This window comes from Typopeltis vanoorti, chromosome 21, assembly GCF_054136105.1.
Source record: "Typopeltis vanoorti isolate ZY-2024b chromosome 21, IOZ_Tvanoo_1.0, whole genome shotgun sequence".
NCBI lineage: Eukaryota > Metazoa > Arthropoda > Arachnida > Uropygi > Thelyphonidae > Typopeltis > Typopeltis vanoorti.
This window is the reverse complement of record NC_143569.1, coordinates 42,240,885-42,268,020: the sequence shown is the minus strand read 5'-3', so window position 1 is coordinate 42,268,020 and position 27,136 is coordinate 42,240,885. Positions and strand designations below refer to the sequence as shown.

The window sequence follows — 27,136 nt, the reverse complement described above, 5'->3', positions numbered from 1 at the left end:
TATAGTCCAGCTATTCAAACAACAGTCATCAATCTAGGTGACCTGAACGTCCAAAACACCATTTGGCTCCCCTTCTCCAACACTACCAATCAACCTGGACATAATGTGATAGTTTTTGTTATAAGCAAAACTATCCCTTAATCTTTTTTAACTAGTTCTCCTTCCAGACACTGTAGAGGTTATCTCTCCTCTCAGTAATCCAGACCACAATCTTGTTCTGTGTTCCAGTCTCACAGAACACGCCACCTCTGACCACACCTAACCTTGTGTCATTTGGCACTACAAAGGTATAAAGTTGGATGATCTCTGGAACGACTATTCTTCCTTCCCATGGCATGACTATTGCTTCCACTTTTCTTATACTTGCACAGAGTGAGTCACAGAAATCATCCACAGTGGCATGAAGGCATTCCATCCAAAATCCCATCGACTTTCCAAGCCCTTGTTCAACAGATGATGTATGAAAGCAGTCGAAGAAAAAAAACAGCTTACTGCAGGTGGCTTGCATCAAGAACCCAAGCTTCATACTCAACCTATGTGGAAGTATGTAATAAATGTAAATCAACTATCAGCAAATCCAACTTAATCAAAGCCAATAGCAAAAAACTCGTCTCTTGTTCAAACAGTAGCCATGTCTTCTGGTCACTCAGAAAGGCCATCGGACACAACTTCTGCTCACCTGTACTCCCACTTCTTGCCCATCCGGATGCCACCACTGTTACAGCACCTAAGGATAAAGCCGACCTCCTAGTATCATTCCTTTCCTATAATTCCTGCATAGATGACAAAGCCAAATCACCTCCTTCCATACCAGCAACTGAGCACCATTTGCCTCCTGTAGCCTTTCAGCAGAAAGACATAAGAATAATATTAGGCAACCTGAACACTATAAAGTCATCTAGTCTGATGGCATCTCTCCTACTGTACTCAATGTTGTGCTCCAGAGCTAACACCTATCCTCTATTGTCTCTTCAATCTTTCTATACTCAGCTGGCACCTATCCCATCTCATGGAAACCCACATATCCAACTCATTCCAAAAAAAAGGAGACAAAAGCTTTCGACCAATTGCCATCACCTTAGTTCTCTTCAAAATAATGAAGAAAGTTATGAATGGTAAACTTCTTCACTACCTAGCTCACCAGTTAATCAGTGACTACCATTATGGATTCTGCCAATCCAGATCCACAACTGATATCTTAGCCTACATCACTCACCACTTGACATGACGTGTGCTATTGCCCTTCATATTTCCAAGATTTTTCGAAACTTTGGTCTACCCGCCACCCTCTGTAACTGGCTAGCCAGCTTTCTCTGGTCGTTCACTGCATGTCATGGTGGATGGTACCCTCTCTTTGAGTTTTGTCACCAATGCAGGAGTGTCTTGGAGTTCTCCTCTCTCTCATAAATGACTTACTCTTAATCACTACAAATCCTGTCCATAGCTTTGCTGACAGTAGCACTCTCCATACACACACACACACATCACCAAACAGGATGAACCCTCTCTCCTTGGACTGGCGTTTACTTCCAACCTTTCTTGACACGAACATATCACATCAATAACTTTGTCATCCTCAAAAGAAAATTAGGCGTTCCTCTCTGGTCAAGAGGCTGTTTTACACCCACCCAGCTACTAATCCTATATAAAATCCCAAATCTGCCCATCAAAATACTGTTCATTGTATTTGGAGTGGTGCACCTGAAACCTCAAAAATTCTTGATACTGTCCAGGGAGCATTTCAGCTCATAGGTGACTCTTCCCTCACAAACACAATGTTTCAGCTCTGTGTCTCTTTTATGGATACTTCCATGGTCACTGCTCCAGTAAATTGCAACCATCATTGCTCCACTTACTATTAGGGCTGTTAAAACAAGAGCAGCAGCTGTCCAACATGCCTTTACATTACATCTGCCAACTCATTGTACCTGCTTCTCCTGTCCTCTTCTTCATTTATTCCATCTACCTCTGTCCTCTGGAACAGTGTGTTTCCCAACAATTTCAACCTACAGATCTTTAAGAAAAATGTCAATAGACATTCTTCAGTGTCATATGTGAATGTGGATTCACATTCACATGTGGCACTGGTATAGGTTCTAGTATCTCTCATGTTTGTGGGACAAATATATATTAAAAAAAATGCCATTTATCTGAGACCAAGAAGCTGTATATTTTTGGGACAGGTTAAGCCATCCTAATATTTCAATTTTTAAGTTTTAAATTTCAAGATTTAAATATGAGAAGAATTTATAATATTAGAAGGCAGGTGTGAGTGAGGAACAATTTTTTTTGCATGGAGAATGATTGGTAGGCAGAATACATTGCCTGAAAGCTAGAGTGCAGAAACGGGTTTATATGGTTTGTTGAGCTCTGTGTATGTGTAACAGTGTGACCTACTTTGATGTCTTCATGATCCATGAAGATCTGATGAAGTGGTAGCCAGAAATTCTTTCATGTATGTGCAGAACTTTTAATCTTACATTTGTATTCAAATGTGGTGGTTTCTCTGTATACAATAGTTTATAAACTGCTTTTTTGGTCATTAAAGATAAATTGATTGTATAAGATGGTTAACTGTTATTTCTTCTTAAAGCCTGTGTAGTTGGATTATGATAGAATCCTAGAAATATTTTGCCTTTTTGGTTTGTATTGAATGTCAAAGTGATTATATGTATTGCTGAAAATGGAGAAACTGTTCACATCAGTCAGATAGGGAGAAATGATATTGGGAAAAGTAAACATCATAGTGGCATTGCTCGTAACAAAAATGAAAACGGCGACTTAATTGCACATGCCTCATCTACAAATCAGACTGGTGTGCAATACAGCTGCAGAGCTGTATTTATTTCCATTTAAAAAATTTATTGAAGCTATTTGCTCATGTAGAACACTTGGTACTGTTAGGAATTAATTTACAGTCTGTTTGAAAGTTACTTATCAGACCTCACTTATTCTAACAATCACAGGAAAGCAATGCGAGAAAGATGGTAGCAAACATTTTTTAATTTACATGTTGATAAGGTTTTATTGTCACTGTACAGCTGTTTTCTTTTATGGAAATTTTTAAGAAGGTAGCTGTGCATTGATGCAATAAAAATTTAAGTATTTTAGGTTTTGTATTTGTTAGAATAAACCCAGTTATTTATTTTAAAATAATAATAATAAATTAATTAAAAAATAATGATAATAAATAATAATCTCAAATGAATAATAATTTGAGAGATAATTACCGTATTTGCCGGCGTATAAGACACACTTTTTCTTTGAAAGTTGGTCTGAAAAACAGGGTGCGTCTTATATGCCGATACTCAGTTTTTTATTACTTTCATTTCTGGAAATTTTCTCTGTCCCGAGTTACGCAATTTCTTTCTTGCTTCCTTGCGGTGTGAGAACATTCCAGTTACGTAGAATTCAGTGGGTGCACATGCGCTGTTATCGACGATCACAGCTGTGTTCATTTAGACTTTCCAATTGTTGTCACAGTTGTTGTGAATGGTGATAATTTTCTGTAAATTTCTTGGCAAATTATGGGTGAAAAACGTTGACATGAAAAAATATTGCATACAAGCTACGCATGATTGCATATGCTAAGATATGCAATCTGCAATCAACAGGGCTGCAGAGAGGCATTTCAGACCATCCCCAACTGAGAAAATGATAAGACTTGGCAGAATCAGGAAGAGGATCTTAAAAAAAGCAACTCACAATAGTAAACATAACTGGAACTGCAAAATGGGCAGAACTGAATACTTGGATTTTAGACCACTGAAAAGCAGGACTTTCAGTGTGTACAAAAATGATTATTCATGAAGTGATAGCTATTAGCAGAGGGATCACCAACTGTACTGGATCAACATCATCGTGTTCAAGATTCATGAAGAGAAACCAGCTATTTATGCAGACTAAAACAAAAATATCACAAAAGATGCTCAGCTATTCAGCTGTGAATATGAAGAAAAAATGATTGAATTTTATCGATTCGTCATTAATGCAAAGAAACAAGAAAATTTTGAACTTACTAAAGTAATAAGTAGACCTTAAATTCATTATAATATTCAGTGATAAAGTTTTTTTCCTAAAAAATTTGTACAAAAAAAAAGTGGGTGCGTCTTATATGCTGGCAAATACGGTACTTAAAGCAGCATGTGATGGGTTGGACTAGGGGTGGGAGAGTATTGGACCTGGTCATAGGATCAGAAGAGTTACCCATAACCAAGTTAACAACATTGCTTCCACTTGGTGAAAGTGATCATGCGGTCTTGACTTGGGAAATTGTAAAACATGAGGAATATTCTATCAAGAAGGGGTATTTGTGGAACTACAAGGCAGGTGATTATGACATGCTTAGGAAGGAGCTTAAATCTGCACCATGGCATAAAACACTTCAGGGTAAGGATGTTAGTAGTGCATGGGATATAGTTACGGGTCATCTAGAGGAAGCAGTATTAAATTGTATACCTCGGGTAAGGAGGTTGTTAATAGGGTAAGAGTTAGGTGGATGAGTAATGTCAATAAGCACAAGCTTGCAGAAGAAGGAAATGCTGTAGAGGGTATATAAGACCAGCAAACTCATGAACAGTACAAGGCTCAGGCAAGAAAGGTGATCAGCATGCCAATGAAGGCAAAATCAGATTATGAGAAGAATTTAACCAAGCAGACCAAAGGAAATCCCAAAGAGTTCTTTTGTTATGTAGCAAGTAAGAGGAAGAATGACTATGGAAGATTAATCTTAATGAATGATGATGGTCATGGGGAAACAGAAGTGGGTAAAATAGTTGAGTTGCTGAGCGACCACTTTGCAGATATCTTCCTCGTGAAGTTACTGCTTTAACCTATGTGACAGACACTAATGTGGGAACAGAGATGGATGAATTGGGGGTCCTTACAATATTACAGAAATACAGCTGTGGGATTAGATGGGATAATAGCTAGGGTTTGGCAAGAATGTACAAGGGAATGCCTCTGACAGGGCTCTTAAGACTCAGCTCTGGTAGAGTTCCAAGGGAGTTGAAAGAGGGCAAAATTATTCCTTTGCATAAGGGAGATTCTAAGACTATAGTAGCAAATTATAGACCAATCAGTATCTTAGGCATGGTGATAAATGTATTAGAAAAATTGGTGGAAAAGAGAATTGAAGAGTGGGTAGATAAAAATGATACTGTATGAGGGTCAACATTAATTTTTGTGAAGGGTCGGTCATGCCTTAGTAATTTACTGACTTTTTATAATAGAGTTACAGCTGAGTTGGGTAAAGGAAATGGCTACACAATGAATGATTTTGCAAAGACATTTGACAAAATACCACATGAAACACTCTTACACAAATTAGAACAAATGGGGATGGATATGACACTGGTTAAGTGGATAAGAGAGTGGCTGCTGGACAGATATCAAAAAGTGGTATGTGGTGAGGCAGAATCAAGGCGAAAGCAGGTGACTAGTGGTGTGCCACAAGGTTCAGTGCTGGGACCATTGCTGTTTAATTTATACATAAATGATATAGGACCCAAAAGGAAATATTCAGTTGTTTGCTGATGATGTGAAATTAGGTAAAGTAATAGTTAATCAAGGTGATGCAGATAGCTTGCAGCACTTGATATATTTAAATAGGCTGTCAGTATGGGCAAAAGTTAATGGGTGTCAGTTTAATGTCAAGAAATGCAAAGTTATGCATTTTGGGATAAATAGATTACTAGCCGTTTATCACATTGATAGCACTGTACTCCAGGAAATAGATTAAGCTAGAGATTTAGGTATTGGTAGATAGAATTAAAGTTTAGAGGACATATTGCTAAGGTAGCACATAAGATTACTTAGCTACTGAAGAACACATTAACTAAGTTGTAATTCCTCTTTATAAGGCCTTGATATGCCCACATCTGGATTACTGTGCTCAAGTCTGGTCTCCTTGGTTTCTTGGGGATGTGGAAGCAGTGGAGAGGTGAGTAGCCCGTGGAATGTGCCCTATGAGGATAGATTGAAGGTGTTCGGATTGCAGAAGTTGGTTGATAGGAGAAAAAGAGGGGATATGATAGAAACATTTAAGTTGCTTAAGGAATTTTATAGGATAGATACAGGGGGAAATGTTTCAGCATTTGGCTAGAGGAACCAGAACAATGGGGTCATCCTTAGAAGTTGAATAAAGGTGTGGTCAGGAGGGGTGTGAGGACTATATTTTTTGCATGGAGAGTGGTGAATGAGTGGAATGGGTTGCCAGAGTCAGTTGTGGGTGCTTTTTCTAATAATGGGTTCAAGGAGAGGTATGATAGATTGAGTCTCTCACGATAGGTCTTCGGACTCCATGGAGGTGCCCATATAATAATAATGATGACCAGTTGGAGGGGATGTATTTTATAAAATGAATAAACAGCCAGAATCAAGTACAGTGGAACCTCGGTTGTCAAAACGACTCCCATCTTGAACATATTTTCTGAACAGGCAAACCGGCAACCACATGCTCCGCAGACTGAGATGTATGGCAGGAAAGCGTTCGTTATGCTACAGACACCTGCTTGAATTTGTAGTGCCTTTTCTTGATTTTCTCTGTGTTTTGTTGTTTTTTTTTATAAATTATTATTAAATAAGCCACCATGGAGCCGAAGAAAGATAGTGATAGCAGCAAAGCGAAAAGAAAAGAGGTGAAAAAAGAAAAATATCCAAACACAAAAATGACATTCGTGTCCCGGATCTTGCTATGCAGTTCAGTATTGCAAAATCAATGATCTGTACAATATTCAAAAATAAAGAGGTGATCAAGGGAGCTGATGTTAAGGAGTAAAAGTTCTTACTAAACAAAGATCACAGACGATTGAAGATGTGGAAAAATTGTTGCTGATTTGGATAAACAAGAAACACTTAGCTGGTGATAGTGTTTCTTCTGAGGCTGTAATTTGTAAAAAAGTGAGTCGATTACATGATGACCTGTTAAAGAAAAACCCTGTGCGAGTGGTGATAATGATGTGTTCAAAGTTAGTAGAGGGTGGTTCAAGACATTTAAGAGGAGAAATGGCATACATAGTGTGGGAAGGCTGTGAGTTCGAACCAAGAAGCTGCTGAGAAATATGCACAAGAATTTAGTAACTATGTAAAGGCTGAGGGTTTTCTTCCCCAACAAGTGTTCAACTGTGATGAAACCAGACTATTTTGGAAAAAATTGCCAAGGAGGACCTTCATCACTCAGGAGGAAAAGGCATTGCCAGGACAAGGCAATGAAGGGCAGGCTTACTCTTTTGCTTTGTGGAAATGCAAGTGGGACTGTCAAGCCATTGCTTGACCTTGAAGTCCCCACTTCTGTGTGTAACCACTCTAATAATTCGAGGGTGTTTAAGAAAAATAACGTGATGAAAAGTAAATTGTCTGTTATGTGGAGGACTAATAGTAAGATTTGTGTAACCAGGCAATTTTTAATTGAGTGAATCCATGAAGTATTTGCCCCAAGTATGAGAAAATACCTTCAAGAAAAAAAATTGCCAATAAAATGCCTTATGTTCCTGCTCACTCACCAGGCTTGGAGGAGGAGTTTGATTTTATCACAATGAAGTTCCTGTCCCATAACATGACTCCTCTAATCCAGCCCATGGAGCAGATCATTTTGAACTTTAAGAAACTACACCAAAGCACTGTTTCAAAGGTGTTTTAAAGTGACCTACCTCTGACACAAGAATTAACACTCAGAGAATTCTGGAAAAATCACGTCACCATCCTCCATTGCTTAAGTATCCTTGACAAAACCTGCGTGCAAGTGCTTAAAGGACCATGAACTCAGCCTGGAGGAAATTGTGGCCAGACTGTGTAGCAGGCAGAGACATGGCTTTGAGGCTGAGTATGTTGCTGTTGTCGGTGATATTGTGTCTCTGGGCAAAAGCATGGGCTTGGAAGTTGACAATGCTGATGTGGAGGACCACGGAAGAACTGGAACATCTTCAAAAGGAGCAGCAATAGTCGGTGGTGGAGGAAATGTCTTCAGGGACAGAGGAAGGAAGGGAGGATGTTCCTAGTTCTTTGATCAACGAAATGTATGTGAAATGGGGGTGAGGTGCAGTTTTGTGGAAAGATATCACCCTGAAAAAGCTGTAGCAAATCAGCTTTTCAAGCAGGTTGAGTGATGCCAAGAGTCAGAAAAGAGAAAAATTCCCAGAAGGACAGTTACCTGATGTTTTTATGGAAGGGGGACTCACCACCTTCCACTTATGCCATCAATTCTCCTCTGTATAGGTAAAGTGAAGTTAAATTTTCATCTATATTTTATCTATTTATTGTGTTTATTATATTTGTGTAAGATTTTATACATAAGTTCTGTTATAAAGGTTTAAACAAGCAATCATCTGGTGTTTGGAAATGGATTAATCCATTTTACATTAATTCTTATGGGGAAATGGTTTCAGTTTTCACACAAATTGGTTTCTGAACAGCCTTTAGGAACGAATTATGTTCAACAACCGAGGTTCCACTGTACCTGGATTTGGAATTCAGTTGCCTGGTTGTGTTGGGAAATCAGTTTGCTATTCAATTAATTGTGAGACTCATTAGCTGAATGTACTGCTACAAAGTGCTGTTCTAGAAGCCATCTGACATGGTAACCTATTCATAGAATGGTTAACTGAACACAGTTATTTAAAGGTGTAATAATTGAAAGATCAAAAATATTTGCAATAAATTTGAAATTTTGGAAAAAAAATATTCAAGTACAAATTTAGGCATCTCGTGTTACTTGATTATAAGTTCATATTTCTTGATATATGTGATTTTATTGTTGTTCAGAAACCCTTCCACGGTATCTCTGAGTAGACAGTTTTTTTTTGTGTGATCCACTTTAACCCTTTCTGTAGAATGGCACCACAAATGCAGTTATTATTAGTATTTATTTTTTATATTTTTTTTTAGAAGGAAAGTATTCTGAAATGCTTTTCAGTGTGATTGCTTCATTTTTTATCAATCAATTTTTCCATGTTATTCAAACAATGATGTCTCAATTGTCAACAGGTGTCGACTGCAAAGGAATAAATGGCTGTTTTATTTTGAATTATTTTATGATTTATTTGAGTAAGATATTTTAAATATTATGGTGAGGGTTTAAGTAACAGTAGCAGTGGTTATTCAGATTGCATTGACAGTTTTGAATTTAAAGACATTCCCAAATAGATTAAAATGGATAAAAGTTAGAAACAATTGCCCGAGTTTTTTCACATTATACTAATCTCAACCTGAATTATTGCCCTTCGTGCTAAAATTCTGGGAAATTATTATCAATAACTATACCTCTTGATGTATGTGTGTGTAGGTGTTTACTTCTCTCATGCACCCTCCATTTGGTCCTAATTGCACTTTTAACTTGGCTGTATTGTGACTGCATACAAGGGAAAGATTTCATTCTCCATGTACCTTCAATATTACTCCATTTTTGAATTTGCTGCTATAATATACTACACTGAAGATGGTTCACAATACCAAAATATCTGTGTTCTGTTTAGTCAATTAAATGTTTAACTGAAGTCAATGTGCAACTATTTCGATGAATACCACACAGTTATCCCTTCATCAACTTACGTGCTGTATGGCATTCTCTAGAATGCACTAAAAAAAGTTACCATAAGCCTCTTGTTTACATTTCCCTTATGGTAGTTTCTGAAATGAAATCACAATTATACTTTGTTGTAAATAAACATGGAAATAATGAGATCGATGCTGTAATGAGCAAAAAGCCATAATGATTTTAATTTATGAATATTCTCCTACATTGCTAACTTTTATAAGTGTACTACAAGGATATACTGTATAAATTTTGATAACTGTGCAAACATTCTTAATTGCTCAGGTAGTTCTTGGAATAGACAAACATGAAAGGAGTGACTTAGCTGTTATGCCACCTTCATCAAATTACAGGCTGGTTTTATAACCTAATCTTGTCCTTGAGAACCATCACTGCTTTATCTACCTCTCCAGTGTCTAGCCTCTGGCCCCTTCTCCCTCACTTTACCCAAACATTGCCATGACCATAAAATCAGTTAAAAATGAATCATTCCATCAGGAACACTTCTACCAAAAGAAATTCTCTTGATTCAAGAAAAAGGCAAAATTATTCATGAATTACAACATGCTGCAAAAAATATTGAAGTGTGTAAAAAGTTTTCTTTGTCCTCTTCAACGATATTGACATTGCAGAAAAATAAAGATGTTTACATACTGTCATCTGAAAACAACATAAACAAAACAAAAATTTTTTTTTTTTTTTTTTTAAGTTCAAGCATTGATGCAGCATTGCTTAAGTTGTTCACTACACAAAGAATTGCTGGATTTCCAATAGATGGTCCGATCTAGAAGGGTCAAGCGGAAAAATTTGCTTGACAATTTTATATGTAACAAGTTGGCTAGATCGATTTAAAAACCAACAGAAAATCGTTTTTGCAAAATTTAATGGAGAATCTCTATCTGCAGATCCAATAATGGTAAAGTAATGGATTGACCGTGTTTTGACAAAAAATCAGAATATGTGTTAAATGTTGTAAGAGGAAATTTGAGAAATATCAGAGTGAAATCTTTACAACAACCATCAGTTTTAAGATTGTTTGTTGGAAAGATACCACATAAATAAAAAGACTAATGGAACTTTTGTTTATTATTAATTAGTATTGTTTTTAATTACGGAGAAATAAACTGTTTAGTATTATTGAGTATATGGTTTTAAAATTATGTTATGGACAAATTGTGTTTAATATTAAGTGTATTGTAGTTGTATGCAATCATATTCATATAATAAATTATTCTAACACTTCTTTTTTTTTTATTTGTTTGTTTTATCAAGTTACTGAGAATTTAAAAAAAAAAAAAGATAGATTTAACTTATGACTGATATAGTGAGTAATGGTTATAATGAGGAAATTTTGTCATTTTCGTAGTGCTTGTTATAACCAAGTTTTATTGCATTTTGTCAAATATTCATCTAAGTGTATACTTTTGGATCCCAAGCCAGATTGGAATGAAGAATAACAAGGCTGCAAATGCAGCTGCTAGATCAGTTAAGATGGTCAAATCATTGTAGTCAATGTGGATTGATATTCTGTAATTATTACTGAACACCACATGAAGTAGTGCTCAGTAGAGCTGTCTCTATATTTGAGTAAACAAGGTCTTTATGTGTAGGCATTACTGAATTTCTCTAAGCTGCATGTGGAAAAGCTATCTGTGGGGAAGTATCCAAATGTCATTTCTTTGAATGGTTCTAAAAATGTGTTTTTCAAAGACCTTCAGGCACCTATATATGGTCTCTCCATATAGATCATTTTCTCTTCCTTTAAAGTCCGAAATACATTTGTTTCATGTTAAAAGTTTTTTCATTTCATTATACTATAAATTAAAGATGCCAAAAAATTATATTCTTGGTTTCATCCTTTATCAAGTGTGTGCAAACAAAGTTTTCATGTAAAGTATCTTCACGACTGGGCTACTTGTATAAAATAGGGGCTAATGACTTCACATAAGTTGCCTTAGTATCCCATAATGCAAGGCACACATATAATGCTATGCATTATGGGAAGGGCATAATACAACCCAGATCGGTTTCAACCTGTAGTGGGGTCTCATCAGTGGGAGCCAGACCCAGAAGAGATACCAAGGTTGAAGTAATACAGAAGTCATTTATAGCATAACCAAGTGAAAAACTTTCATATATTTCCAATCCAGAGTATTTTAGTAATAAGGCATGACAGCTTTTGACTACTTGTATATTGGAAACTAGGGTGTTCTGCCCTACGTTGCCCCCCCCCCCCTCCGTGTTCCGGATTGGTAAGCCGGTTCTCCTTGAATTGTGATGACTCGAATTTCGAAGACTACACTCAGGGTAGCCCCTGAGTGTCAAGTCTTCCGTGGGGTCTCCCCCCCCCTCCCCTCCCGAGTTCCGGACTGGTAAGCCAGTTCTCCTTGAATTCTGATGAGTTGAATTTTGAAAACTCGAAAGAGATCCCACCCTCCCCTGATATCTGAACTGGTAGGCCAATTCTCCTTGAATTCTGATGACTCGAATTTTGAAGACTCGACACTCAGGGTAGCCCCTGAGTTTCAAAAAACGTTACATAAAAAAGCTTATCATTTTATATATTTATATATATATGGTAGATATATGACTTCTGCATTACTTCAGCCTTCATATCTCTTCTGGGTCTGGCTCCCACTAATGAAATCCATAAAAGTCGAAACTGGTTTGGGTGATGGCCCTTCCCATAATGCATATTATTACACTTGTCTGTAAGGATGTGTGTCTTGCATTACGTGATACTAAGGCAATTGATGTGAAGTCATTAGCCCCTATATACAAATAGCCCAGTCATGAGGACACTTCATTGCCATACTTGTTTGCTTACACTTAAATAAAGGATGATGCCGAGAATATGATTTCTTGGCATCTTTAATTTATACTTTTGTTTCATGTTGAAGTTGGTATGCTATTTTTTTTATTTCCAGGAAAAGATTAAATATTTTAAAATGATCAAATTTTTATTTTTGAATTATCCTTTTTAATAAAAAAATTATTTCTTATTAAAAAATGAATTGTTATAATTATTAATATTGTCAAATTTTAAATTTCTAATGGTATTAATTGTGTTTTAAAACACTGCATTTATTCTAACTTTTTGTTTTGATGTTTATGTGCTATTTTATCAGCTTAGTTATAGTGTGGATTTTTATTAATCCAATATTATTGATTTAACTTCCGCTTACTCCCAAACAGTAGTTAGTTTTTATTTTGTTTGTGGAAGTAGTTATTTATACTTGCAGATTAGTTACTATACATATGCAACTTATGAGAGAAAGAGAGCTCTTGTTTGGCAATAGTTGAAACAAATGTTTTAACCATGTCACTGGTTTGGAACTTGGAGTTTTTCTATATCACATAAAAGAAAGGCAAATAAAATCCTTCCCTATTTTCCTAAATACTAGTTTCATAGAACCTCAAACCTTCTCAAAAGAGAAGTTTATTTGTTTAACAAGCCTTTGTTATCACTCATGATAGATATTAATGCAAATGCAACTAAAACCTAGGATATTTTTTGTTTTTATATTCAGATATTATATTGTCTTTACGAAAAGGTTTAGAGCTTGTCATTACTACATGCATTAATAATGTTCAGAATTAAAGTTTGCTGTTTATACTCATTTTGCCTCTGTCACAAAAATATTATTTATTTCTTCTTATTATTATTATTTTATTTTTTATTTGTTTATTTTTTTTTTTTTTTGTAACAGCAGACTTACTGTTTGTTCTAGTGTGTAATATTAAGTACAGGTAACCCTCGTATAACATGCGCGTTAGATTCCATAGAAATGGTGCGTTATACAAATTGTATTATGCGAGGCTTAGGTCACGTAGAAAGAGTAGGGTTGTGTTCCAAAATCATATTTTTTATTTTTTTTATTTTTTTAATATGTATATATATAAATAACAATGACATACTCAACAAAATATATTTTATTTAATTCAGGTAATTCATGTAAGTTTAGAAAACGTATAAACTGTGAAACAAATACATAGCAAAACCTTATAAAATTTTACATAAACTTCATTGCACATGATGCATAAATATTTTTGGCAAAATAAAATAAAGTGCATATTTTAATCGTCATCACTGTCTTCAAAACGAACATTTCGTAAATGTTCTTTATTTACGAGTGGTTGGACGTCATCATCACTTTATATCTCTTGGACATCCTTTGCGTAATTCTCATTGCATACTTTGGCTGGTTTAGTTATCAGGAAGTCAGTAGTAATAAGACCTTGCTTACCACTATGCTGCAATTTTTTATTTAGTTCATAATATGCAGCTAAACAAATATCCAATTGTCTTGTGAATTTTCCAGAGCGCTCCATTGCGGAATCATTATCCAAAGAATAACTTCTTAACTTTTTTGCCAAGTCCAATCCCTGTGCTAATTTCTTTAACGGATTCATTGCAATTAGAATCTTCGGCAGAACTTCCTTGCCATTTGGTGCAACGTCATCTATTATTTGTACCAGTTCCTACTAATTTAAATCTATTTCTCCGTCAATTAATTGACTAATTTTGTTTCCAACCATATCGCAAAAGCCCTCTACATGACCATTCTATAAGAATGATTTTTTTACATAAAAAAGTATTACATATTGTATGTAACTCACTAGAAAATAAAGTGCTCAGCTTGAGATTAACCCACTTATGATTTTTAATGCGCTTTCCTGGCAGAAAACGAGGATAATTTTCAACAAATAAATACTTTATACGGTAAACAATTGACGTACATGCATGCTGAAGGGTATTTCCCCTAATTTATATTATGGGAAAGATGCAAATTTAACGAAGATAAAATTTGGTTTTTTTTTTAAGCTGCGCAGTGAAAAATATATGAAAAGGTAAAGGGTTTCTACAATTTGTAGACCGTGTTATATTGAAACCACGTTGAACAAGGGTTACTACAATTTGTAGACCATTTATATCGAAACCGCATTATAAGGGTTACCTGTATTATTCTTTTAAAACCAACTATTATGTATGGTTTATCTTCACTGTCATAATCACTTAATGCAGTTGTTTCATCTGATTCCAAATGAGACATGGATGTAATTGATGAAATTAGTCTTACTAGCCTGAAATGGAGAGTAACCTATTTGACATACAGTGAATTAAATGAATGGTTAGAGATTTAATCTCACCAGAAGATTCTGCAGAGATCCCAGAATAAAGACAGGACCATGAAACTTGCTTTCCAAAAACTTCATTTTCTTGGTAGGGAAGTCATGAGAAAATGGACTTATATTTTTTGCATGAAGTGTATCTCAGATATATTTGGATTTGTGACCAGATTAGGTGCAAAAGTGTGTAATCCATACCTTCATAGGTATTTCTTCTACACAATGACAGCATTTTCACTTCATGAAATTCCTGATATATATATATATACTCTCAGGAGGTGTCCAGGATATTATGTAATAGTACTACATGAAAAAATTTGCATCATTACCAATTTCAACTGCTCTCCAAATTAATCTCACTCCAGTAGATTAATTTGGAGTGAGATTAACTCCAGTATCATCTGATTTTATATTTCCGTCTTCTAATGCACTTCTTACTGTATCAATCAACCTAGATGTTCATCTTCCTCTGAGTTTTCCTGCTTTTCTGGCAAAAAAACACCTTTGCTGACCTTTTCTCTCCTATTCTGTTCTGCTCACACATTCCTGAATGCTAATAATGTCAAGTTTCTTCTTGATATTCTCATTATTTTCACTGTCTGATTAATTAGTATATACTGATATAATGCCCTTACAACAAATATCGTGGCATCTTAAAGAAAAATGCATAAAACTAGGGTTAATGAAGCAATTTTAAGGCATTTGATTTGACAATAATTGTTGAGATTTTAAATTTTACATTTTCTGCATTTTCATTTAGAGTACAGTGCAAAGAGCAGGGTGAAAAACTTCACTCTGCTCTTTGCATCCAATATTGTATCCACCTGGATACCGATTGAGCAAGAATGGATGGCAGGCAGTTTGGGATTTAGTTGCCATATTGTATTGGCTTAAGCCAAAATGATGGCAGAATATGATGAAATTTCACATAGGATGAGGTATCGCGTAGTTAAATAAGGTCCTGACTGATTTTGTTGGGGAACCAGGACAAACACAATGTCAGCTGCTGAAACATGCTCCAATTAGTGTGGGGGGGGTAAGAAAGGAAAGCAGCATGCAAAAGTAGCTAAACAGAAGTCATGAGAAGACTAGTAAGAATATAGAAGATAAATATCAGAAAGATTGCAAAATATTCTGTAGAATATTATAAAAGATTAGAAGTGAAGAAAATATTGTAAAAGGAATCAGATGATTGTAAAGCTGACAAGGAAAAATATAGATATCTTTATATTTTTTGAATATAAAGCTATTCAGAGTAACTGTTTTGAATGGGGTGCTTAAGGGTCAAGGCTGGATAACTGGGAGGAGACTACAAGGCCTTTTGACCTGATGTCCAGTCCTCACCTTCTTATGGTGCACCCTGTTTGGGTATCTACCTGGATACTGAATGAACAAGGATGGGCTGGTAATGTGCGATTTGGTCAACCAAATTGTATCTTTATTGGCTTAAACCATAATTCAAAATGATGATACAACATGATGACGTTTTGAATGGCTGTTAAATGAAACAAGTGACAGAAAAGAGAAAATATTCGTGGGGAAATGCATTCGGGAGTAAATATCAATACTTGGTAGAAAAATTCATTGAAAAAAAAAATCTGAAATGTTGAAAGGCAGCTTGGAACACAGAAGGTTGAATTTGGGATGATGCTGATATGTGGGATAAATGAAACCAGACTGAGAATTACAGAACAGTTTCCCTATTGAGTGCTCCAGTTAGCATATATAGAGTATAAGTGAGAAGAGGTTAAGAAATATTGTGGAAGGGAACTTTGAGAACTACCTGGAGTCAAACCAAATAGATGTTGTCACCATCATTTCACTTTAAGACAAATAGTTGAGAATTCATGGGAATATAACAAGAATCTGTATTTAAGTTTTGTAGGCCTGGAAAAGGCATATGACAAAGAACCAAGATAAATGCCTCTTTCAATTTTCAAAATGCTACAGTTATGTGATATGCATTGAGCATTATATCAAGTATTTGAGTTTTAAGTCAGTATTTAGAATTGAAAAAGTACACAAAGCTCGTTTGATGTAAATTTATGCATAAAATAAGGTGCACATTATCTCTAATTCATCTACATGGCAATCAAAATTAAAATATCCTTCTGCAGTGCCATCCAGTAATCCAAAGGCTGTGAAACTTTGTAGAAATACATTGTGTGTCATGTGGAAGTGATATCTGAGGATGGGGGGGGAGTAGTTCAAAAATTCACCATCATGGAGAAACAGCAAGTCAGCATTTTATGGATGGAATTTGCATATCATACAACTCAGCAGGTGGCAAGATGGACACTGGATTTTTCCCTTCATTCTGGTTGTTAATACTGTCCACAGTGATAGCACTAACCTTGCCTCAGTGTGCTTTGCTCATGAAGCTGTACTACCTAAATGATTGCAATGCTGTTGCTGCACTCTGCAAATTTTGTCATCTGAACAAATGTCAACGAGGTCCACGTATTTTCATGTGCCCTGCGATGAATGATTAGTCATTTTGAAAAAATGGGATCATGGGGAGTTACACCTGGCAGAGATCACATACCAATCAGTTCACAAGCATTGAAATCACTACTGCTATTGTGGAGCAGGCCATGAATAACAGCATTGGTTTCTGCAGTGCACGTGCTGTTTGAAGACACATAGATGTGCCTTATCTGTCTAGAAAATTGTACAGAAGATTCTATATTTCAACTCATTCAAGATAACCCTGATATAGGAGTTGCACCCGCAGGATTTAACATTCCTAGTTGAAGTGGAGTTGGATGCTACATGGCCATGAATGATTTTGTGGGGAGATGAGACTCACTTTTACTTGAATGCAGCTGTGAATACCTGCATTTGCCAGGTATGGACTACTCAAAACTCGCATGCAATCCAACAAATTCCTTTGCATTCACCCATTACTGTCTGGTGTAGATTTACAGCTTCATTTATCATTGGACCATTCTGCTTTTGGGAACATTCACCAGGTGGGTACTGTGACTGGGTCAGTTACTGCTGAGAGGTATTGCGATATGATAAAAACATTTTTGTTGTGCCACAGCTACAGCAATGTCTATGCATGGATTCAGTCATTTTCAGGCAGGATAGAATCCTCCACACATGTTCAATCTGTACATGGAGTTCTTTTGAGAACATTTCACGAAAACCAGAGTGATTAGCCATGCATTTCCAAATGCATGGTTGCCCCTCGTTCACCTGATCTGACTCTTCCCCCCACCTCCAGGACTTCTGGTTCTATGAAATGCTCAAAGACAGGGTTTATCTGTATCGTTCTGATTACTTGCCAGCAGTGAAAGACAGCATAATGCATCAGTCCCAACCATCTGTGTTCTGCCATTGAACACAATGTGCAAAAGATGCAGTTTGTGGCATACCAGGAAGGGCTGCACATGGAAGAATACAACCTGTGAATGCATAATGGAAGTGAATAAAAATGTATCATTTATGCTTGTCACTTTTCTCCTTCTTACTCGCACAGAAAAATTATATCTACATTTGGTATGCTATACAGTACACCCTGTTGGTGATTTTTGGAACTACTTTTTTGCCTCAGATATTGCTTCTTCATATGCACAGTACAAGGTTTCACAGGATTGGATCACTGGATACTGCTCTACAAACCCTTAAACAGGGATACTTTGATTTTGATCAGCCTGTATATATATCATGTTATGAAGGAAAGTTGCATTACCTAATATTAAAATTGGAGGTGTGAATTGTAATGAATTCGTTTACATTCTTTTACTAGTGTTAATCTTAAATAAATCCAGTATAAGTATGCATTCCTTACTAAGTTGAATAACTACATTAATTCTTTTGGTATGAAGATGGAAAATTAAATATGGAAATAGACAAGAAAATAAGCAAAGCTCTTTTGATGGAGAGTCAACTGAATAAATTTATATGGACTAAGAGAAATTAGTCAAAACACTAACCAGCAGTATACAAGAGAGTGTTCTAATCAGGCCATGAATAACAGCATTGGTTTCTGCAGTGCACGTGCTGTTTGAAGACACATAGATGTGCCTTATCTGTCTAGAAAATTGTACAGAAGATTCTATATTTCAACTCATTCAAGATAACCCTGATATAGGAGTTGCACCCGCAGGACTTAACATTCCTAGTTGAAGTGGAGTTGGATGCTACATGGCCATGAATGATTTCAATCATATCAATTTATGGATATGAGGGCGTTGTTAGATATAAAACATTAAATCAAAGACCTCCAATATGAGTGTTCTGCAAAAAATTAGGGTGCAAACACATTGCATCGATAGCAGAATCATATTTAAAATGAAGATATTAGGAATGAATTTGACACTGTTTGCATTGTGACATGTGTGAGCAGAGCTAATCTCAGTGAGCTGGTGTATTAAGAGTCCTAACAAATAGCAGATTAATTTTGAAGGAAATGGTCAGTAGAAGGTTAACAATGTCAAATTTTAAGCCTTTTAAATATTTCCCCAGTCTCTCAGATGAAAGCCCAAATAAGGTATTTTTGTGGGATTAGGGATAAGAAAATTAATTCTAGATGAATAATTCAAAGTTAAAGTTAAAGTCAATCAGTGTGGGTTTCTTGATCTAAATCATCAAGAAGCATTGATTGTGTATTTCAAAATGTGATAGCAGGTATAGTTTTGCACTGTTATTTAAAGTACATTTTTAAGATTGAAGTGATAGACTTCACCAGGATTGATACTTCAGTGAAATGACAGATTACTGTGGGTGTTAAAAAAAAAAAAAAAAAGAAAAAAAGAAAGAAAACTATCGATGCATCATAAACAGAAAAAGAACTGAAGTAAGTGGTAATTTGAGGACAAGAGGAAAATTTTCTCTACACACACATTGCTCATTTTATTCTGTTCGCAGTTCATTGTATTCATAATTTTATTAAATAATGTCTAGTCTAGTACTAGGTGCTATCCAAAAGTTTCGGAAATTTGAATAGTGCACAAGTACCAGTTGTGCCTTCTGGCACTATAAGGGGTGAACCCTTTATGAAGCAGTGTGCCAACAACTAGCAAGCTGAGAGGTGGCATTACATGCATTTTTGTAACATGTTTTAGTGGTGCAGCGATTTTGTTCTCCAATTGTGAAAATGGGGAATTTTTAAGGAGAGCAAAGAATCTGCAGCAAATTTTGCTTCAACCTCAAAAAAAACCGCTGCACAAACCTACACGTCACAATGGAAGTGGCTGAATTGTGGCTGAAGAAAAAGTGTGTTTTTTTTGTTGTTGTTTTTTGTTTTTTTACATTTAAGGCATGGGTGTCTACCTTTTGGCTTGCCTGGGCTACATTGAGTGAAGAGGAATTGTCTTGGGTTGCATATAAAATGCATATGAGCAACAAACTTTCCTTTATTTTTTATTATAGCACTAAAAAAAAGTGCAACAAAACTTCCTTTATTTTTTATTATAACATTAAAAAAAGTGCAACATAAACGCAAAACTAGTGAGATCTTTGGCCTTGTTTGCATGAAATCAGTGTCTGGTTCGATGTTTGCAATTTGAAGTGAGCTCTTTTGATCTAACCTTACTCTTCATATGCTTCATTCTTGGAAATAGTTGTTCACAAATGTACATGCTACCAAAAAGCAATAACATGAATAAAGCGTGATTGTGAAGTGAAGGATATTTTTCTCTGGGAAGATAGGTCTTATAAAAATTTAGCAGAGACATCAAATTTTTTTTGAGTTAAATATCTGATTGCAACTCTATACATTCCATTTGAAAATTCGAAAGTAGTGTATTTATGTCAACTGAAAATGGTGTCACAAATATACAAAAAAAAAAATTCATAATTTTTTCTGAAATCTTGAAACCTATTCTCAAATTCCTGTATCGAAACGGAAAAAAATATAGCATATTTTTCACATCACATAATAATGTTGAAAGTTTAAGATCTTATGGGGCTGCACATGGACCACAGGTTGAACACCCCTGATCTAAGGTATTGTCTGCAGGGAATTCCTTTCCCCTCCAGTCAGAGAGAGCACTCGGTGCAGATCTCCAGACAAATGCTCTGCCTGCACACTGCTCATTCAACAGTTGCTGTCTTCCAAACATGTGAGTCATTTCACATCCTTCTCCCCCTTATTTCCCTACCTTACCCTCTGCAACCATTTCCTGCTCCCTAGTTCCAACTAAAAGGAAGGAATTCATTTTGACACAGTTAGGGAGATCCAGACAGAATTGCAGGAAGTACTCAACACAATCCACTTGGACTTCCATAGATGCATAGTCCTGAAAAAAAAAAACTGCTAGGATTGCTGTAACAGTGGAAACTAGGGATTAGGATAATTTTTTTAAGGTGAAATTCCCTAAATTTTTGGATAGCACCTTGTATATATATTTACCAGTTTAAGAAAAATCCATGTGCAATCCAAAAAAATTAATACTATTTCGGATTCAACATAAGGGCATAGTGAGTTTTTCGTATGCAATCCCCATTCATTAATTTGATTTGTGTTAGTTGAATTGTCTGTAAAATGCATCTGTTCTATCTAAACCAGAATTACTATTAATATCAGAACCACATCTGTACACCTCAACTGCCAACTACACATTACATGACTCTTTCCATCACAAGGGTGGCACTTGTGCATTTATCAGAACCGACATGCCAGAGATTACAAATCCTTGAATCCCCACTGTTTGATCTGCTTTGGCTCAGAATTTCTTTATTGAATCAACCTGCCCTTTTCATATGTTCCCTCTATCTCTCTCTCCAAACTCTGCCAACCACTCTGACCTCTTCAACTAACTCTCTAAAGGTCGACTTTCTGCAGTCGAAATACTCCAATAGTGAGATCATCCTTCTTGGGGAATTATGAGTCCCTAAAAGGGGAGCCAATATGAATCCACAACTCATATTGGCTCCCCTTCTCCAGTTTCACCTATCAAGCTGGCAGTGAAGCTGAGGTGTTTGCCATCAGCAAGGACCTATCTCAGATCACCAGTTTAAAGTCTTGTGTCTTTGTCACTACAAGGGTGCCAACTGGGAGGACCTCTGTGGCTTCTATTCCTCCTCCCATTGATCCTTTAGTTCTTCTGATCTAAACACCTGCTCATGCCAATTAACATAAATCATCCTCATGGGAAAAGGCTTTCATCCCCCACTCTAAATTCTTTAATTTTCCAAATTATTACACTTCAAATTTTCAGCCACCATCCAAACCTTGGTTCTCAAAAAAAGTGATGTAAGCTGCTATAAACGAAAAGACCTCTGCTTACCATGAATTGCTCAAGACCAGAACTCCAGCTGCCTATACTCCGGCTCACAACAGTTGTAAACGAACCATCACCAAGTCAGACTTTAAAAGGGCCAAGTGCTGCAAACTTACCTTCTACCCAAATGACTCCTCCTTCTGGTCCCTTGCCACGGCCATTGGCTGCAATTCTGTCCACCCATGTTTCCACCACACTCATGTCTGGATGGTACTATAGTTACCTCACCTAAAGACAAGGCAAGGCCAACTTACTGGCATCACTATTCTCTTCCAATTCCTACATTGATGACCTGGGTAAAGTTCCCTCCGCTCCACCAAGAATGACTCCCTTCATGTCTCCGATAGCTTTCCAACAAAAAGAATCCTTAATTACCTGAACACAAACATGCCATCTGATCTTGATGGCATCCCACCTATTGTGTTAGAAAAAATTGTTCCCCAGGAACTAACACTTATCCTATATTGCCTCTTCAATCAATCCTATTCAACTGGCATCTACCCTACAACATGGAAACAGGTCCACGTCTAGCCCATTCCAAAGAAAGGTGATTAAAGTTAACCAACGAATTACTATTCAATTTCTCTCACTTCTGTTCTCTCTAAAATAATGAAGATCAGCAACCAACTCTTGAACCACCTAGAGACATATCAACTAATCAGTGACCAGCAGTATGGATTCTGCAGCTCATCTTCTTGCTTTCACCACCACCTGCTGACTCAGACCATGGAGAAATTTGGAGAAACTCGTGTGGTTGCCCTCAAAATTTCAAAGGCATTTGATCAGATTTGGCACAGGACCTACTTAACAAACTACCATGCTATTGTCTACCTTCCTCACTCTGCAACCAGATTGCCAACTTCTCACCAGTCACTCACTGTGTGTTATGATGGATGGTTTACTCTCCTCAGATTTCCCCACCAATGTAGGAGTATCCCAGGATCTGCTCTTCCTCTTGTATATGATCTGCTTTTACAGACTTCCAATCCTATCCATAGCTTTGCCGATGACAATACGGTTCCATTCCTCCTTTTCATTTGACAAACCTTGTATTTTTCAAGTATTAGAATCCTAAAGATTTACCATGACCAGTGAGTGACCTGAACTCAGATCTCCCACTGGAGCAAGGACAGCCTTGTAACAAACACGATCAGACTTCTCTTCTTGAACTGACCAGCACCTCTGATCCTTCCTGACATAATCATATTTCAACTGTAGCTTCTGCAGCTGCCAAAAAACTTGGTGTACTTTTTTGCACAAGACACTACTTCACAGCTGCTAACTCTATACAAAGCACAAATCCACCCAGGCATAGAATATTGCTCACATATTTAAGTTTTAAGTGTCTCCGTAGTGCAATTGGAAGAACGGTACATTGCGCCCTTTGATTGGAAAAGGCCTGCGTTTGATTCCTGTTGTGATGGGAGGAATCTTTGTATGGACTTTTTCAGTTGAAGGTGAGTTAGCCAATCTCATACGGAGATAGCAGGGTTTTTCATCCTGCATACAGACAAATCAGCCCTTCAGAACACTCAATTTACAGACAAAAAATACTTGTGGTGGTGGTGGGCAGTAGATGGCGCTGATGTAGTTGATTGATAATAGATGTTCGGTAGTGGTGAAGACGGAGAGTTGTACAGTAGGTGTCCTCCCGCGATGAGTCTTCAGACTCCTTGGAGGTGTCACGGATAATAATATATTTGGGGTTGTGCATCAAAATCCTCTCTAAGATTGCTTGATTCTATCCAGAAGAGGGCAATCTGGCTAATTAATGATCCCTCTCACAGATGTTCAGTTTCTGTCTTGTGCCTCTTCTAAAGATACTTTCATGGACAGTGTCCTGCTGAATCGGCCACCATTATTCTTCCACTCTCCTCCAAAATCGTTAAAACAAGAGCCACTGGTAACCAACACCCTTTTACAGTCCATCTAAACTCGCTGAACCACTTACTGCTTCCTCTTTTATTCCATCTATTTTTCTCCTTTAACAGTCTTCCCCACTCTGCCTTCCCAAAAGATTACAACCCTCAGCAGCAAGGAAAATATGAGCAGATTCCTCCTTTCTTCTATTCCTCTTGTCCACACAAACACATGCAGCACCAAATGTGTTGTAGGTCTTGTGACCTTTCATGTATGGATCAGAAATATAAAAAAATAATAATAAATCAGCTGTGCTATGGAGACACTGTCTGTATAATGTTAAGGTTTTGGTAGGACTGAGTTGATAGTTTTTTCTCCTGGAAATTTGGTTTTTTTTTTCTATGACAGAAGAACAAGCAATATGCTATCCCATATACCACTACACTACATAAAATTGGACCTTCCAAAGATTCATAATCTACACTAATTTATTAACTTCGCTAGAGACAGAAGTCTCTAGTGAAGTTAATAACCACATTCAGTGCACTCTCTCTCTCTAACATATACACATACTCTGATCCATCATCTGTTATATATCACACAGACTACATCTGAATATTTGCCTTTGTTGAATCCCAAGCCACATTCACATAAAAGGAATGGCAGCTGCAGATCTTGCTGCTAGGTTGATTTATTCCCTTCAGCATCTTTGCATGTCTGTGCCACTTACAAGTGCATCATAAGTAAATGGCTTAATATCAAAGTGGTAAACATCTTAAAATAGATTCCCATACTATTCCAGAGATATTTTAATGTGTGCATGTACCAATTTTATTTATTCCTCATACATTCCAGGAAATTTTCTGTACACAAAATCTCCTTTATTTGTTTGTTATTTCTTGCATTTTAATCCTTGGACAGTTCATTATAGTCTTAGATACCGATGTGCCAGAAAAAATCAAAACAAATGCATCTACCACTCACCCCCCCCCCCCCCATCCTCTTCCACCCTTTGACATCAGCAGTTGTTATGCACATTGAATAAAATCCTTGCTTGGCAACCTGCTTTTACCTTTTCCACTGACTAGGCATGTGAGATTATTCAAACACTTTGTTACTGTATGCATGGCATTCACTTACTCAGGTTTTAAAAAAATGGCTTGTTTTTTTTTTTTGTTTTTTTTTTAAGATGCTATATTTCATCCACCTAACTACTAACTCTACACATCTCAAATCTCTCAATCTTACCCAATACTGTTTTCATGTTTGTGGGAGTGCAGAGGAGATCTATCTAGCTTTTCACTGATACCTCTCACTAATTCACTTGAGCTGAAATGGACCTAGCTCAGAGATGATCTAGTTCAGTCTCCTTTACACATACTTCCTTTGCTTTCCATTTAACCTTTTAGAATGTGAGCACCAGCTGTCCAGCATCCTTTTGCTATCGAACTTCAATCCCACAAAATTTGCTTCTCCTCCTTACTCATATAGTTTTTCTAATAAGCACTTCCAAGTCCTCAAGAAAAATATAGGTTTGTTCTCCTTTAACTCTTGCCTGTACACTGCACAATTTGTTATAGGTTGTGCAACCTTTTGTATGCATGATTTATATTTTGAAAAAATATATCATATATATATATATAAAATTAAATCTAGAAATGATAATTTGAATTGGGTTTTTTAAAAATCCTTACAAACAAAAAGAGAAACTGAATAATATGGCATAGCCTTGCATCACAATAATGCCTAACCTCATACCACATCACTCTCTAGTCCAAGTCTTATTCATTCATCATACCTTCTCCAATAAAAGTGATAAACTAAAATTCTTGTGTGACTTTTTTGGTCCCACAAAGAGTTAGCTGCATAGATATTACTTTAGCATTGATGGTGGGGAGGGAGAACACCAGGACCAGTTAGAAGTAATGACATGCAGTTTTTCAGAATTATTTCAACATTTTTGTTCAGTGTTAGAAAAATTGCATTATAAAATTTAATATTTCTAGGTTTTATTTAAAACAAGAATTGCTTTCCAAACCAGTTTTATATGTGTGAACTTCTATGACGTAAATGTTATTTGACATGAAATTGTTTTTGTATATATATTGGTCAACTCCCACACATGAGAGGCTCTCTCATATGGGAGTTACAAAACTCTATGGCACATTAGTGTTGACTGCATGATTTTATGGTAAGAATGAAGTACAGTGAAGTTACGTGGCATCCAGTTATCAAACACACCACCATCTTAACATGTGGTTATTGCAACTGGAAACTACACTTCTCCATCCTGAGAACAGGAGGGAAGGTCTGTTGGCATGCCCTAACTGATTAAAATCACTGATTTTAAATCATAGGAAATATTTGCTGTGTATTGAAATCATCAGATGTAATCTTTATCATGCCATTAGTACCACTGAAACAAAAAAGATTTTGTTTCAGTGGTACTTTGCAAGCTAGGCATTAGTCAAAGTTATATGAATAAATATGCCTAAGGTGAATGTAGTTGCCTGAAAATTTGTTAAATAATTTGATTTGTTAACCAGGCTTCTATGAAGTGCAAGATTAATCTTGAGAGATCTATTCCCACTTCTGTTATCATTTGCTTCACATAACTGGATTCCTTTTTGTGCAATAAAACAATGTATGTATATTGCAAAAAAATCTTCAATTAGTCAGAATATTTGTTGCTATTTCAGCATAAACTCCCTCGTACCCAGCTAGGTCTTCAGTTCTTGAGTTTTCAGTTCCAGTTTTGAATTGTTGACAGTTTATATTTGTCCTGATATGGTTTAATAAGTTAATAAAGTAACATGAATTTCAGAAGGAAGCAGGCATGATGTTGCATAATATCCACTTTTTGGAGATATGCATTGTATGCATATCAATTGCATCTATGTAGATGCTTAGGGATGCATTATTGTAAATAAAGGAGATTTTCTGCTCCTCCGTTAGGTAATATTTTGTAATTGATGGTTTTGTGTGCAATTTTATTGGTTTGATTAGTTTATTCAAAAATATTTATTTAATGACATCAGATACCACTTTGTTTCCTTTAGTTATAATTGAGGTTAGGGAGGGGTAAAGAAGGAATAGAAGTTAAAGATATAAGAATTACAGTAAAATACAGATTCTTGTTTGTAATTCTTATAGTTTTTTTGCCATTTTTGTAAAGGTTATTATGGATGAAGAGTGCAATTTAAAATATTATGCTCTTTTTGCAAAATATATCTTTAAATGTGAATTGAGTTTTATGCTAAGTGCAAAATTCTAGACCGTGATGGGTTGCTCTGTCACTTGCATATCCTGTATGTCACTGATGTTTCTCAAGAATAGGAACAATAGTGATATATATTTGCTTACAGATCTTATTCAACAAAAGTGA

At 36.2% G+C, this 27,136-nt stretch overlaps 1 protein-coding gene across 2 annotated transcripts in view; it reads left to right on the top strand.

The window, feature by feature from the left end:
* The window catches only part of LOC150094785 (uncharacterized), a 173,264-nt gene that overhangs the window by 73,252 nt on the left and 72,876 nt on the right, over nucleotides 1-27,136 (top strand). The gene's annotated exons all lie outside the window — the stretch shown is intronic.